Here is a 12739-nt window from a genome sequence, read left to right as displayed (position 1 = left end):
GTTTTAATTTTCAGGGTATCATTTCTTTGATTTGTAGCTTTCCCAGGCTGTGGATTTCCTGTCTATCATCTCTCTCCCTTGGTGTTTAAAACTCCAGAGCCAAGCTATTCTAAGTCCTTACTGAGCCTACCACTTACAAGGCAACATGGATAACCACCAGCATATTCTGTAAACAGGGCACCCCAGAGAATTCAGTCACCAAAACACATCCAGCAAGGCAAAGGAACAAGGCCTTCCATGTTATTTTAACAACCTACTATCCCCTGAAATCATTGGCAATACTAATCTATTTATCTTGCAAGTAAACAAATGTACATGATTTTCCCATGCAATAACACACTGATTAAACTTAGAGCATTTTAGGCAGAACATATTTCTCAAATAAAAATCAGACCTTATTAACCCTCAAAGGAAATTCCACATAAAAACACAGCATCAAAAAGCCAGAAGCATGTAAGAATTCAGTCTGAGTCTCACTCAAAATTCAGTGATTCCTTTTAACTGCTTCAGTTGCAAAGTTTTTAGAAGAACAGTGAGCTGTCCTTGGAGAGCTAGCCAGAAGAAGGACCATGGCTCTCCTTAATCTGTCACATAGTAGGGAGGCCTTCAGGCCCTGCTAAATGTAAAATATTTTAGAAAAACAAAACCAGGAAACAAGCTGGGATTTGGTCAAGAGTTCATGCTGGCTGAATCACTGTGGTGTGGAAACCACCAGCTCTAAAGATGGAAAGTCCGGAGCCATTCATTACCTCAAAGAAAGAAAAGGGAAAAAAGAGGTCTTAAAGACCCATTTAGCTTGCTGGTAAGCTCCCCCAACATCTAAAACATAAAAGAGGCTACCTATTGGCACATGCCTTGATCTTTTTCCTCTTCATCTCTCTCAGAGCACCGCCAGCAATTTGATCTGCACCACAGTTTTTTATATTGGGTGCAGTGAGAATTGTTTAAATGTCACTCCCTGACTCAACATGCAGAAATGCTGTAGGGTCAGGGCACTGCTTCTTCCCTCCACATCCTGCACCTATTGCCCTCTTCAGCCTTTCCCCGAGGAAAAAAAAAACATCTACATACTTTACAGATTGAACATGGCCAGTTTCTAAGTAGAGATCTGTTCAGATTTCTCTAGATTGCCTCTAGTTATCTGAGAGGTTCCAAGGAAATACTGCTCAGAAGCAGTTAAAGCCAACTGCTCTTGGACAGATAATGGGCGCATTTAGCGAGGCATCACAGCCATTTTGAAAGAGGCCTGGAAAATCTTAACATTGTTAAAATGTGTCTTCACAACTGCTGATAAGATCTAGTAACGATGTCTGTGTTGTGCTGGTGCATTTCCTCGCCTTTCACAAGCCAAAATCTTACCAGCACATCATTTTAGCAAACTTTAAAAGCCAAAGTGTTGTGCCCATTGCTTGTAGCAAGAACAGTTCTTGACAACAACCTCACCATACATTTTTTACTTTCCTTGTTTCCAAAGTACTGGCATACAGAAACACACTATACTTAGGCACTAAATACATTTGTCTCAGCTAACCATCACGTTATTTGACGTAATGCTGTCACTAAAGCTAAGAATCCTATCAGCTTCCAGACTCACCTGAATGCTGTGCAGCCTTTTCGTTCGTGCTAGATGGGGTGACCAGGAGCTGCAGCAAAAGGGGATGAATCTGTGCTGCAGAACAAGAGAGCTGGTCCAGAGGTTAACACTGTAACATGAGGAAACCTAGGATCAGCAGTTCTGCAACATATTTCCTTACACAGACTTATCTACATCCTTTATTCTCTCTGTGCCCCCACTCTGTAAAACGGTACTTTTATATAACAGTCTCTGTGAGAATATGGTATGAAGTGGCACATTGACAGGGAACATGGAAATACCTCTGAATCTATGATAACTCCACATTACCAGTCATCTCAAACACTCAAAAATGAATGATTCCAGAGAATGTTACAGTGGAAGTGACTCACAAGACTGAAGAGTCAACACTCCCCTGAACTGAATTCAGTTTTGTGAGTGTAAGCTTTAAAGGGTTCATTTACCATAGTGATTCCATTTGGAAAGCAGTCTTTGAAAATCATAAGCATCTTTCTACAGAGCAAACTGCCAGCTACCAGCAAAGTTATTTCATAGCACTGGTGTCAATGACCAAGGAAGCCTTCCAACTCAGCAAAGCATGTTCCAGGATGTCTTGAGAAAAATATCTATGAAAACTGCACAATCAGAAGCCTGGGACTGTTGTGCATGAGTTTTGCACACTTCTTAATGGAGCTGGTGCTATGAAGTGAATCTAGCTCTATAAAAATTTCACAGGCAATATGTCATGAGGGAATCCATCCTAAAATACTAAATCACAGTAGACTTCAGATAGGCACCAACTTTACCTACAGAGGCTTGCATCAATCAATCAAGCAATCAATCATTCTCCCTTTCTCTTTCCCGGAGGGCTTATCAGGCACGACAGCTCCTGGTGACCTCCTCTGGTGTCCTAGTCCTTTGGGCTTACACTGCTCTCAGCTCCACATGCTGCCAGCACCTGCAACATGAAATAGTACACTCTGAGTACTCCCTCTACCCCCTCCCATTACAACAAAGTTTGGAGCAGCAATGTGCTTCTGAAGCCAGAATGCCACACTTACTGTGCAGTCCCAGATTCTTTCCAGACGGAACTAAGCTGGAAGAGGCACCCCAGCAGCACAGGCAAAGCACACAGGCTGCACACGGTGCACAGGCCAGGGGACCTGCAGCTCTCCAGGTCCACTCCTACTTCCTACTACAGTCACTTGTGGAGAAATTGCCTTGGAGTGTCAGACACTCTTTCTCCTCCAGGCAAACTTAACAAACCTTTTCTACTCTGTACAATCACCCAACTTTGTGTTGGGTGTACAACTTACTTTGCTCTCCTCCAACCCCCCAAAGAGCAGCTTGACATTTGTCTTTTCAGATATTTACCCAGCCAGCAGCACCTCCAGAGGATCATAACGTTTGAACGGTTATATTTTTGGACTAGTCATTAAAACTGTCATCATTTAGGTCCTTGCCCATCTGCCAGTATTCTGTCACTCACCTTTTCCCTTTTACCTATTTCTACTCTTCCTTTCCTTCTTTTGGACTCTCTGGTCCTGTTATTATGATTTTAGCTACGAATAAAGCTCAAATTCATAATTAACGCCAAATTAATCTGAAGTAGCACAATTTTCTGTGATTTCCTAGATTTTATGTGACTGAATTTCTATGTAAGTTCTACCAGTACAATCTGAAACCACACTATCTATAGAGAAATCATGTCCTTTTCTCTCCATTTACTGTAGCATTTCTTTGTGGGCTAACCCAGGACCCACAGAACTGAATGGAAGGACCTCAGCTGACTGCAAGAGGCAGTCCCCTAAATGCACTTAATGAAGTCATTCAAACAACTGATGCTATTTATGTTGAATTTCATGACTATATGACATTCAGAGATAACCATGTACGTTCTGTGTCTTTAGTGGATACATTTTTCGTATTATACAATCTGAAGAAAATACTCGTTTTGTTCTAATGTAATTGTAAGTATCAAATTTATATACAAGACCTTTAGAAAACAGAGACCCACCTCTAAATGCAAAGAACAAACATTTGCATTACCTATTTATATTAAAATATGCAGAAATTTCCAAAGTATTCAGTCAACTTATAAATTTTTATAACTTCTTCAAATTGTTAAGATTTTTTTAACACACAGCATTATTTCAGCTTTGTGGAAGGCTCAATAACAATCTTTCTGGTCTGGAAAAAAGGAAAGAACATTATAATAAAGAATGCAGAATAAATAAAAACAAAACAGTACAAGCCGTACATCCACGCATACAAAGACAACTTTCATGGTGAGCTATAAGCAAGTATAATAACACAATGTGCTGCATGTTGATTTCACCAGTGAAAAGAATTTCTCCAGTTATTGAAGACTTTCCTGGCAGAATTTCAGAAAAAAAAATTCTGACATTCTCCCAATCTGACTTCTGTGCAATGCAAGTCATGCACATTTTAAACACCGATGAATAATACTGCCTTTCTTCTGAGAACTGTTAACAGCTGTAGAAACTATTATAGCCTGCTTAAAATCATGTCTCTGTAGTCAATACTCTCCAGACACTTAGCAATACTAAAGCTATTCCTGGGGCTAAACTAGAATTGCTATGTGAGTACAAAGTTTGATTTATGTTGAAATGAAACAACAAACATCTGATCTTTCTTTTTTTTAAATAGCCATTCACATAAACACAAGAATCAGCTGCGTAACTAGAAAATGATGTACCAAATTTACAGAAATCGAACAAAGAAAGACCACCCACAGTTACCTTCAAGAAGAAAAGATTTGTCAAAGGATGAAAGATTGCTGGTTAAGATACTTTGTAAAGCCATGGCCACCCTAATGTCTTCATGGTGAGGCTGTGGTTAACGACTGTTGTTTCACTGATCTAGTTTTTCAAGTTTTCTGAAATACACAAAATTATCAGCAGCCCAGTCCAATATCTTGGCAATGCTCATCCCCAGCTGCTCTCAGACAGATCACAGGCACAGTGGACTGCATAATAAAATCATCCAGATGCATTCAAGAGGAAGTTAAGATCTCTGTGTACTAACATTATTTTTTCACATCACAGAGTACAGGTGGGAACAGGAGAAATGCTCTGTTGTGGCTACTCTGACATTTTTGAAATTATGACTGGAAAAAGAGACAAGACACAAGTGGAACAAGTGCAAACATCAAAAGACATATAAGATTTCAGATTATGTTCTCTAGATTCGTGTATATTACTAAGATGTGCTTTGATTCCTCATTCCAACAAACTGCCACCAAAATTCCTCTTTTTTTACACATCTTCACCTTTCAAGAAATGAAAACATAAGTAAATATTATCAGAACTGTTGAGGGTTTATGATCTCTGACAAAGGCAGTAACTAATTTGACCAGTAAAAATAATGAAGTGAGGATTAAGATAATTTCAAGTAGGAGTCTCTTCCTCCAGAAGAGTACCATAAATCAATCAGGAAGCCTTAAGCAGCTTCAAATTAATTTGCCTGCTTCTTTTAGATTAATTCTAAATCTTTAGCTGTTAAAGTATCTAGAAAGGTGAAAGATAACCTAATTGTTCAGCTCATTACTAGTTTTTCTTCAGTCAGTAAGTTACCTTATTTATAGCATCCCACTTCATCTTCTAATCAGAGCTCTCAGGACAGTTTCATTGTGTACCAGTATGGCACAGGGACACCTCCACCTTCTCCAGAGTCATGCAAGCAGCAGAATAACCTGTGTGCCTTTCTGCTGCCCCAGGTGCCATCAAACACAGCTCTCTACACAGTGCCTCTGCTTGGCTGGGGAAAACATGACTATGGTAGACTCAGCGTTGCTTTCAAAAAAGCTGCTGTTAGTTCCACCAGCTAACCTTTACTAAAAGGCATGACTGGTGCAGTTGCCCAAGGATGGAAACTCACTCTCACTAAAACCTGCCTTGCCCACCCCCGCTGTAATGGGACTGTGCAAGACCAAGGACTCCAGAAGCAAAACAGAGCTTGAAATTCCAAATGCAGACCTAACGCAGAGCAGAAATGCTGTTATTCTCTCTACTTTCAGGTAAAATTCAAGTTCTTGTGCTCAAGATCCCAGTTTGCCTTTACACAGCCCAACCCCAGACTGTTCCAAATCCCTCTGCTTTTCTTCTCTCTACTCACTCGCTCTGTTTTTCTCACTCCTTTTGTCCTTTCGTGTCTCCTTTTCTCCTCTGTGCTCTGAGCCTTATCCCATGCTGCTCTCAGGGCTAAGATCTCTCCCCTGGGAAGGATATCCTATATCAATAAATTTGGGATAACACTCAAATTCAATGGGAGTAAAGCTGACCCATATCATTGGGGCTCTCTTGCCAAGCATCCTATGTCCTTCCTCTTGTGTCATCCTTTATTTAGTATCTGTAACTCTGTTCCCTTCTTCTCCTTAGCTGTTGGCCTACACTTCATACTTGCCGACTTTGCCATGCTCAGACTGACAGTTCCTACAGGCAGAGTACCAGGCTGTTATAAAATTGTGTTCAATTTTAACAGTGTTGTCTATAAAATTGTGACTATTAAATGTTTTCCCATAAGAATAGAAAGAGATGATCAATTTACAACACCAAAGGAAGGAAAAGGAGTGCACATAAAGGGGAAGAGGATACATTATTTTCTTAAATTGTAATAGGTAACTAGGGAATTACTTTTTTCAAAATCACTGATCATACACAAGGCAAAAAGGCATGGTTTAGAAAAAAGCATAAGAAAGGCACCAAGGTTACTAAAAACTATCATATCCTTTAGTCTGGGAATTTCAGTTGGGCTCTGGCTCTTAATTCAGCACAGTCACAAGGCAATGCTGCAAGTACAATCCTCTGGGGACTGCAAATGAAAATAAAAGTCATGTTCAAACCAACCAATTTCAAGGTCACGTATTTGAAATCAAGGCAGCAGGGAACCAAAAAGCCTTGCAAAACTTACAAAATAAGTAGAAATCATGTAACTAGGAAATTCTCACAGGTATAACACCAACCTGGATCTGCTAAACTTGTGGTCAGTAGTTCCACTGAAGAGAATAAGAAAACTTAGACTTTGAGCTAAGAGATCAGATAATTTATAATGGGAGGCTAACAGTGGACCACATGGAAAATTAAGTGGCTTGGAATGCAGACAAGCTTAGAGAAAGGGTGAAGCAATGGCTATTTTGAGAATCTCTATTGGGCACTGCTATGAAGTGCTAATAAGACATGTGAAATGCACTAACGGCTGCAACACAGGCAGAAGGAGTCAAACAACCTTACATAATGATACAAAAAAGTGATTTCATCCATCACAAAAAAGAAATGTAACAGAAAAATCTCTAGCATGTAGGCATAAGTGTGAGAACAGATCTTCCCAGCAATAGATCAGGAAGATCTGATCTTTGGCACTATTTCCAGAATGACAAAACTTTTAGACAGGTTACTTCCTTACCTGTCTGTGGGTAGGAAAGTCACTGATAACTGGAAAACTCTTAAGCAACCTTCTGTACTGTTTTCTATTGCAATAAATGTACATTGACTGCTCAGAACTGAATGGTGCCTGGTATCATTATTCCAAAACATGTAACTATCCATCCAGATATTTACACTGTGTCTCTCCTACTGCAGAGGGTCTACAAATATGAGCACACAGGGGCAAACAATACTGTTAACACTTCCCATTTTGGCTGGTATCAGTGTGTTAGGGCAGTCCACAGGCAGGTGCTGTCGTTTCTGACAAGCCTGTTGGGTAACAGTGACAGGAATCTGTCAGATGCAGCCCACACACAGGATGTGTCCCGCACAGCGTGCTGACCTCCTCCAAAGAAGTTTCATTTTAGAATTCTATGGAACATGTTACAAATACCAGCTGGCAACGTGCGATGTATCGCAGAGAAAAGGAAAGGCACAACGGGCAGTACAAATAACACAGAAACACCCTCCCAGGGCAGAAGTGGGCTTGCTGGAGCACGTTGTGTGCTTGCTTGGAGAAACAGGCGGGATCTGTGCTTGCTTGGAGAAACAGGCAGGATCTGTGTGACAGAGGGACACTTGGCCCATCAAACAAGGAAATGTGCAAAGGCACTTCTGCGCTTCTCGTGCAATTCCCTGACCGCAGTTGCAGTTGACCGCAGAAGATTAGTGCTGTTTTAAAGACAACTCAAGCAGCTTCAGGCTTTGCCAAGAATAAACCTAGTAATAAAAAAAACCAAATAAAGAATAAGTACCCTTACCTTCACAGGAGCATATTCACACCACAAGCAACTCCTTTTTCCCCAGAAAGAGGCCCTTGCCAGTGCTTAAGAAGATGTCAAAGGCCTTGCACATTGCCTCACTACAACCTGCCATCTCTTCTCCCAAGGACAAGGCAATTCTGAGGGACCTACTTACTTCTGATTTCTGTCTTCTTTACACAACTTGAGGTGCAAAGCTGATGGAGATGAACAACCAGTCCCACCTCCTAGGCAGACAATAAAATATCAGAGGCTCTCAGCTAGTAGAAGAGCCTTTGCACACCCACCCATGACAGCTCAGAGTGCTTCCTGGTCCCATGCAAGAGGTTACCAGATCCACAGGAAAGCTTTAAACTTTAAATTATCAGACCACCCACCTAAGCCTGTGAGACAAATATGTGTCCTCTGTATCTCACCCTGTTGTGAGCAAGCTTCCCTCTACTAGAGAGGGATTGACTGGATAGATGTCAATACCTTGAGCTACACAAATATATTTGGGAGAGCATTTCAGCAGCATGCTGGAAGGTTGGGTTCAGTATGGTATGCAACAAATAATGGCAGTATTGTCTTTTCAACAAAAAGTTTTTTTAAAAAAAAGTCCCTGACATTATGATTTTTGCTTTTGAAAATGATATTAAGACCAGTGCAGAAACTACTAGCAAAGAAGAGATTCGTGAACACCACCAAAATGATTCAGCAGTCTCTCGCTAGGAAGTTACATCTTTGCACCACATCTCCATGAGAATCACAGAGGAGATGCATTGTTTCACAGGACAGTGAAGTGCTGTATTCTCCAAAACAAAAGTATTAAATCTGCAAGTGTGTATAACAAATGAGAGGAGGAAAATTGTCAGTGCTCTGGGCAGTGACGTTCAGATGTTTGTAAGCACTATTGAACATCTACAATCTGGTCTGGGATAAATTGCAAGCTGAGAGTATATTGTACAAATTATACCACAGTCCAACCAGATTCTTTTCTATCTGATCCATCACTTCTTGCTTAATCCCTCAAGCCAAAACCAGTGAAACCCTTTCCTGCTCCCTGTTTAGCAGCCATATAGTGAGTGTGTTCTCACATTCTCTTACCTAACTCAGTCCCACACTCTCTGACCCACAGCTCTGCATCTCAGAACAGGCACTCAGTCTTGCCAGGGATTTATACACCTTAGCAGTACACCTGCCCCTACCCTTTGCCATGCCCAGCACCATTACCCAGGTGCTCCAGTGCTTCTTAGGACACAAGGCACAGGACTGCTGCACAGCCAGGTGGCCTAGGGAACCCCAAAGCTCTCCCAACCCCTGTGTTACACAGATTCTCGCCTTGTAGCTCACACTAAGGAGAAGCTGGATACATGTATGAGGCTGCTAGGGAGGCAAAAAGCAAGGAAGTTTTAGGTTTCAGGACATATGCCACATGTTGTCTTCAAGGATGACACACTGGATAACGGGTTTTTCAGTTCTCAGAACCGTACCTCGTGTTGGACATGCTCTCTGCAGTTATGCCGGGTGGTATCATCTTGTCAGCACCTCAAAGCCCTAAGCATGCTGCACTCTGCCACGCCTTTTAATTAATTATCTGCTCCTTGCACAGCAGGCAGCAGTAAGCTTGCAGCTACATAACTACCGAACTGACAATGACAAGCTGACATCACCCAGATTAAGAGGATTTTCTTCCTTTCAATCTTATTCCTTTTCCTCAGCCTGCTCTGTGTTCCAAGAGGTCAAAGTAATATCCCTCCAGTTCACTTAACAGTGATGCTTCTCCCTCACCTACATGTCTTCTCTTAAAAACCTACACTTACAGCACCTAACATCAGCAGCCCCAAGCATTGGAAAGACAATAAAACTTGTGTTGCTTTCCTCCCCAGCCTGCTGCCCACCTGTGCCAGAGACAAGGGATACTTTGAAACCAGGGGACTGCCACAGATGAGAACGGCCGATTTTCGACTCACTCATTTTCTCCAAAACTCCTTTAACTCTCTGCAGGAAGACTGGCGGGCCTGTTGCTATGCAGATCTGCTGGCCCACAGCACGCCAGAGGCTGCTGTCAAATCAAGGCTTTAGGAGCAATCACAGAGCAGCAGGCACATCCAAACAGCACTGGAGAAGTCATCTGCAAGGAAGAGCAAGTCCCATGCCATGTAACATGAAAGCAAGTTATAAGTATTTATTCTGCTGTCACTCCTAAACTCCTGGGGACTGGGACTTTTTAATGCAACTCATATCCTCCAATCTAGTAACCTCAGTTCCCTGGAGACTGGTGCTGTAGCACACATAGACTGGGCTGAGAGCTGAGAAGCTCTGGGATTTCTCACGTGTCCAGCAACACTTGGAGTCAGCCAGAGCAATGCAGGACTCCTCATGCAATCCATCTGCTTCCCTGAGCTCACCTAGAAAAGCACGTCAGCCATCCCCCAGACCTCCAGCTCAGCCCTCAGTCACACCCAAAGAGCAGAGTAGAAGGAAAGCTACTCTCTCTATTCCAGCAGTGCCCACAGGCTCTGGTGCACTGACCAACAGCTCCTGTCCCACAGAGCTGTGTCTAAAACAACAAACAGTCAAAGGGAGGAGACACACATCAGCAGGGAACTTGACTGAGTGATTTTTCTGTGTGGTAGAGAATGAGTGACTCTATTCTTGATGCAGTTTCAGACAAGACCTCAGGGGAACTGAAAAACAAAATGGAAATGCCACTTCCTTTAGACAAACACACAAAGCACTGGGTCTGATTTTCCGCTGGTGACCCTTACTTAACATCCATGTAACCCATATAATTTTCACAGTTACTCCTCATAAAATTTAAAAAGAAGAGAATCTCATTTTCTGTTTGGTTTGGTCTGTATACTTTCAGCATACAGAAGCAAAAGTAACCTTTTATCAAGCATTTCAGAGAACATCTCACTTTGGTGAACATATTCCCTCAAGTTATTTCTATGATCTAGGTGAGCGGCAAGTGTTGTACTCATCTCTTTCAAAATTATCCACTATCATCTATTAATGAGTCCTGCATTACAAATTCCATCCAAAAAGCCTCCTTGTTGTGCATGCACAGCACTCCACTAAAGTAATGGAGACATTCCCCAGACAGAGCAGACTGCAATAGATCACAGATACTCATTCTGTAACAATTACTTAGAAAAGTGAATGGTTCCTTTCTTCTGTGTATTATAAAACCTCATGTACCACAGGAACAGAATCTTTAGGTCACACAGTACTTTCACTTCATGTGTGCATCTTCCAGTGAAGTCAACAGAGTGTGAGCACCTGATTTTCAGCCAGTGTAACTTCTGCCATTTTTAAATGTATCCCATCAACTCTGGGCTCACACTTGTATCCCAACAAAATTTCACATCTCTCCACACCATCAACACTTGTATTTGAAAGTGGCAATATTTAGCTTGTGTAAGTAAAACTTACTTTATCAAATACTGGAGGCTCTTTGAAAGCTGAAAGCATTTTTAGATCTTGGCTCCAGGAAAAACATCCTCTGCTCTGTAGAGTTTAAAATGGGATGGCCACATTTCTAGGCATAAGGACAGCTGATAACTTATGGTGGGATTACCAGTTTAAGAATTTAATAAAATGAAGATGGCTTAAGCCATCTTCACCACAAGACTTCTGCATAAAGAGCAGAGTTCCTGAAGTTCAGCTGGTTCCTGAAACACAGCTGAAGAGTGACAGTGTTAAGCTACAGCATCATGGTTGCTTCTAATTGTCTCTTTTATATTCTAAGAGCTAAATTTTCCCTGTTTCAAGGTATGGGTCAAAATACTGCAAGAAATGCAGGTCATGGGATAGAGGAAAGGTTATTTTGAACTTCTTATACTTCTCACAAAGTTTTCAGATTCTGCAGATAGATTTAACCAATTTCATCATTTTGGTTACATCAGAACATCTTTGTATCAGAACAACCAACTTTTTGTTATCAAGCCCCCTTTTTTTTAATTCTTGTTATATGCCATTCCCTTGAACTCAAATAGCTCAGATTCACACATAAAGATTGAGATGAGATAATGGAAATAAAAGATAATGAATCAACTGGTTTTGTACACAAAATAAGCATCTGTAATTACAAAGCAGTCAACACACTGAGTCTGCCTTGAGTTACATTATACACTGGCCCCTCGGATCCCAGGACTTAAAATCACCTTTGCTCTCTCTGTCACAGGTCAAGCACAGCTCAGCCAAACCAGGAGATTTGTGCCAAACAGTTTGTATTTCCAACAATTAAATACTGAATTCTCCTTTTAGGAGTCATTCAGGAGTCATGCTTGCACAATTATTTGCATACACAGTCACTTTATTTCAGCCTCAAATACAAAAAGCTATTAACAGTTGGCCAGATTCTGCTCTCATTTGCCCCAATGCAAAACCACGTCATTTTCATTAAGATCAGTGGGGCCAGAATTTTATACCACACGTGGGAGAGCACCACTCCTTTTTCACTGAGGCAGCTCACACTGCCCGTGGGCTGTGTGCCTGTGGCACACGCGGCCTGGAGGCTTCTGTTCTGTGCCACAGGCCACCAGCTTGGCTCACCAGTCCTTCTAACTTCTCTGCAGTGTCACCATATCCCTCAGGGCCTTAATTTCAAATGGACTTTGTTTCACTGACAGACCAGAGCATGTTACTGATTCCCCTTAATTCACTGGATTTACCAGAAGCACACTAGCTGAGTACCACTGAACAAAAGACAAACTTGTTTCTACAGTGTATTTACACACAATAAAATGAACCAATCCAACAAACAAACTGTACACAACGTTCCCTATTATTAACTGAAACCAGAAGAAACTGTTTTCAGTACTTCCAGTACTTATAAAAGCACACTTATGTCCTATGTAACCCAGGGCTTACATCAATTACTTGGTTCTCAAAGCTTTGAGCCAAGTTTTCTCCACAGTATTTACTCCCTGAAACCCAAAGGAGTCAACAGATAACTGGTCTCCAACACTGTTTCT

At 41.5% G+C, this 12739-nt stretch overlaps 1 long non-coding RNA gene across 8 annotated transcripts in view; it reads right to left on the bottom strand.

Moving 5' to 3' along the window:
• The window catches only part of LOC138112270 (uncharacterized), a 57989-nt gene that overhangs the window by 36727 nt on the left and 8523 nt on the right, over window positions 1–12739 (bottom strand). For 4 of the 8 annotated variants that reach the window (XR_011151623.1, XR_011151622.1, XR_011151628.1 and 1 more), the window contains exons 3-5: window positions 3623–7737; window positions 2380–2531; window positions 1595–1703 (exon numbers count right to left, since the gene is read on the bottom strand). This is a non-coding gene — a long non-coding RNA (uncharacterized lncRNA). The remainder of the gene's footprint in view (window positions 1–1594; window positions 1704–2379; window positions 2532–3622; window positions 7738–12739) is intronic. The other 4 variants (XR_011151625.1, XR_011151627.1, XR_011151629.1 and 1 more) reach the window with 4 other exon arrangements.

The sequence above is a fragment of the Aphelocoma coerulescens genome, chromosome 6 (genome assembly GCF_041296385.1).
Source record: "Aphelocoma coerulescens isolate FSJ_1873_10779 chromosome 6, UR_Acoe_1.0, whole genome shotgun sequence".
In the NCBI taxonomy this organism is placed as follows: Eukaryota; Metazoa; Chordata; class Aves; order Passeriformes; family Corvidae; genus Aphelocoma; species Aphelocoma coerulescens.
The sequence above is the reverse complement of the archived record's forward strand: the minus strand, read 5'-3'. Positions and strand labels throughout refer to the sequence as shown.